This window comes from Bombus vosnesenskii, unplaced genomic scaffold (assembly GCF_011952255.1).
Source record: "Bombus vosnesenskii isolate JDL3184/JDL3185 unplaced genomic scaffold, Bvos_JDL3184-5_v1.1 scf7180000015713, whole genome shotgun sequence".
In the NCBI taxonomy this organism is placed as follows: domain Eukaryota; kingdom Metazoa; phylum Arthropoda; class Insecta; order Hymenoptera; family Apidae; genus Bombus; species Bombus vosnesenskii.
The window spans coordinates 9,829-13,840 of NW_022884115.1; the positions used below are offsets into that span (position 1 = coordinate 9,829).

Sequence of the window (4,012 nt, forward strand, 5' to 3'; positions counted from 1 at the left end):
GAAATAAATAATCTTTCTCCCAATACATACAATTCAAACAATGATAATATAAAAGTTATCTTTGCTTTGCGCTTAGCCATGTTATACGGTAGCGTTGGTAATATTTTATCAAATATAAATGTTGGTCCCAAAATGTTGTACCGGTGGAGAATCTTCAAAGAAAATGAATTCGATAGAAATTATTCAAAAACCTCGCGTGTGCAGATATTTCGACGTTAGCACGCGAGCTAAGAATTTAATCGTAATTCGACCGTGCCAGTTTGTCCTTTCAGGAAGAAAACAACTTTATTGACTGGACAGTTCTATGTAAATATTTATAAATCGCACATTAAGCGAACTTGTTTACGAGTTAAAATCCAAAGGTCTCAGCTGTAAGAACCACAAGAAAAGATAAAAGAGACCTACCTTCAGAATTTGAACCTCATAAACGTCGTGAGGTAAACTGTTTTCTTTTTGGGCTCACTCAAAACAGAATATTGGTATCGTATGATCCCAAGAATTATGATCCCATTAATACAAATATGTATATAACAAAACAAAAATGAAACGTATTCTTTTCATTTGTAATTTTAAATAACGCATAGAAAACATAACGCATACATGGAGTTTATCACCTTCTTTAAATGGTATAATGCATTCCATAATTAAAAGCGAATAAAGAAACGAACTTACCAAAGCACCATAGGAAAGAATTTATGAAGTTTTATCTTACTCGGAAGTCAGTTTGCCTGAATATCACAAAATCCATTCACCTTAAATTTCTGGCAACGAGAACTCTTCAAATTTCCTAAAAAATGAATTTTAACAGACTTTTTTTCAATTTTTTAAATTTTAACAGGCAATGTAATATTTTAACAGATAATTTAACATTCTAACAGAAATAGTAACAAGGGAAAGATAGCGTGTGCAAAAATGCGTGAAAGGGCATTTAGAAAAATCGAAATAATTGGAAATATAATTAAAAAGTGAAGAGAAAATATCATGGGTTTCATGCCTGGAGCATAAATGTGAAAAATTTCCGCTTTTGTAACAAATTCTACATCCTTTTCTTTTTTTGTTTAAATTGAGATGTGCATTGAATTTCATGACAAAATAATATATATTCATATATAAATATCAAAAATAGTAGTCATTTTCCTTAGTTTATTTATCAAAATGTCATTTCCTTATATTATTATGATACAAAGAATTATATATATATATATATATATATGATGTATAATGCAAAATAAGGATATAAAAATTAAAATTGATTTCACAATTACACTTGAATATGGTATGAAAAGTAAGGTTTGAAAGAAAATTTCAGATACATTGATTTCCGGAGTTATTTAATTGCTTTTCATGTTTAGTTGTAAATTTCCACAATTGGCCAAATTGCAAAATTCATGCTATTGACATTAAGGAAACAATATAGAGTGTAATAAAAGGAAAACAAGAAAATACAAATTCTGACAGTGAATTTAGTAAAAAATCAAGAAAAAGTAAGACAGACGTTAGGAAACTATAGCAAAATAAAAGAAGCTCGAGAGGGCAGCGGTAACCCTAACAATAAGAAAGAAACACAAGAGAAAGGTCACTAAAATAAATTACAAAGTGTAAAATAGCAGTAGAAGACAAAAAACAAATAACAGGTAGGAGCAAGGAAAATAAGTTATACAAAAAAGGAAATGAAGAAATGATTTTAAATCAAACCTTAAATCCTACAGAAAGAACATATAATGTTGAAGGGAACAAAGAATATGAAAGACAAATTAAAGAAGGTAAAAAAAATTTATCATTAATTAAGAGAGATTTTATATTATAATAGAAAGATACCAGAATATAGAAAAAGGTAGGAGAAAAGAAAAGAAAATGAGCAGATGAACAAAGCAAAATGGGCAGAAGAAAGAAGCAAACTAACAAAAAAAAGTGAGGTAATAGAAGAGTCAGACAAAATTAAAAGAAGAAAAGAGAGGAAAAACTATTATTATAAAAAGGTTGTAAATAAGAGATAAAGTAGAAGAACCCAAAATGAAATTGAACATAAATAGATTAAACTTTGTTTCAGGGCATCACTCTTTTCTGGTCATTGTTTGTATCCTCTAATGTTATTTCATGAATATGAAAATGAATATGAGAACGAAAAATAACAGTTTTGAGTTTAGTGATCAATTGTTTCACAAGTAGTGATCAATATATAAATTGATTTGGCAAAGGCAACTTTTGGTATTTTGTACGAGTGGAAAAATATATATAACCCAACTTATATTATAGCGAAAACATTCATGTTATGGACAGAAATTAATGCTTTAATGGTAATCTGACATAAAGACAAAGTCAACCATACACAGTGTAGGTATATGGTATAAGAATATGGGTTCTCCACTACTCAACAAGAATAGATAAAATACAAACACATTTCCTAAAAAGAATATTATACATACTGAAATACCATGTAATGCCAGATTATGTGATTAAAAGCAATAAGAATAGTCTTGGAACACAAAATAATAAAATGAGGCATAAACTACATGTTAAAACTCGCAAACATGGGAGAACACATAATTAGACAGGAAAACATTGCAAAAAGTAATACACACATAATAAACTCAAATAGAGTTACGAAGCCGATGGTACAGAAATAATAATAAATTTAAACTGAACAATAATAGAAGAAATAACACAAATACTTGCTGGATAAAAGAAAGAAAGAATAGAATAATCTACTTATAGTGAAGTATATAAATATGCTAAAAATATAGAAAAAAGTAATTAAAGTTTCTTGCATATGAAACTGCTATTAATAACTAAAAGGATAATCAAAGTTAGAGTAGCTGGGAGACAGGAACGATCAGTGAATGCAGAAAATAGCATAAAATACAAAACAGATGAAAACAAAATGTATAATATGTGTAAGAAAAATATATTGGATAATATTAAGAATTTACAACAAAATTCATTAAAAAATAACAATAGGATGGTGATTTTTTTTCTGACAAAGAAAAATAGTTACAAGGACTGACAAATTTTATTAAAAAGCAAAAGCAGCATTAAGCTAAGATCATTTTATCATAGAAGAATAGCAATTCAGACAAATTCACAAATTATAATAATCTAAGAACAACTTAAATACTTTGTTATGTTTGTTTTGCAGTAACCAACAAATTTAAAGACTTAGCCTAAGTATAAATATGCCATAAATAATTCTATGTAGAAATAAACATAAATAATATTAAATAAATAGAACTTTTCTTATTGAAATGTGACAGTCTGTAATAAAAGATAAATTAAAAAAGAAAAAATAACTTTAACAAAAAAGAAATTTATAAAAATTTATTCTTAAAAAATTGTGGCCAATCAGATACGTGAAATAAAAGATTATTAGAAGAAACATGATTAGTCTACAAGAAGATCATACGAAAGGAGAAATGAAACATGTACCGTATTCTCTCAACATACGATTGCGAAGAAGTTTACTTACTCTATATTTCATTTCCGAACTTCTTCGTTTCCACGCAGTCATAGCAGTTCAGAACTATTTTATGAAAATCAAGAATTTCCTACATCAAATTATTTGATTTGCAAGACCTCATATATTTCTAAATTACTTACACAAAATTAGTACAGCCTATGAACAATGCAAACATTAAAAAGAAATAAGCGATACAGCAGCCCAAACAAGGACAAAGGTTGAAATAAGACAACAAAAATAGCAGTTATTATTCAAATTTGTATGAAAAATCCTTCAGAAATTAAATTCTTCTTTTAATGAAAGACGGTTATGTATATGAAAATCAAAAATGCAGTAAAAATACAAAAAATATAAAAGAAGAAAACTGTATTTGTTATTACGACTTACTTTTGCATGTAGAATAATTTCCATTTCGGTTACTGCACTACCCCTGTTATTAAATAGGTTTTGGAGTTCGATATTTAATTGATTCACACAGATTCAGTTTTTATATTCTGTATTTCACCACCATGTACAGCCATATGAACACACCGGATACTCTCAGATAATTAACACGTG

The 4,012-nt window shown here is 27.8% G+C and overlaps 1 long non-coding RNA gene across 1 annotated transcript; it reads right to left on the reverse strand.

Moving 5' to 3' along the window:
- Positions 1-285: 285 nt before the first annotated feature.
- Positions 286-3,598, reverse strand: LOC117241343. The gene is made up of 3 exons (XR_004494951.1): positions 3,464-3,598; positions 673-787; positions 286-369 (listed from the first exon to the last, which is right to left on the reverse strand). It is a non-coding gene; the product is annotated as an uncharacterized LOC117241343 (long non-coding RNA).
- Between the last annotated feature and the right edge of the window lie 414 nt (positions 3,599-4,012).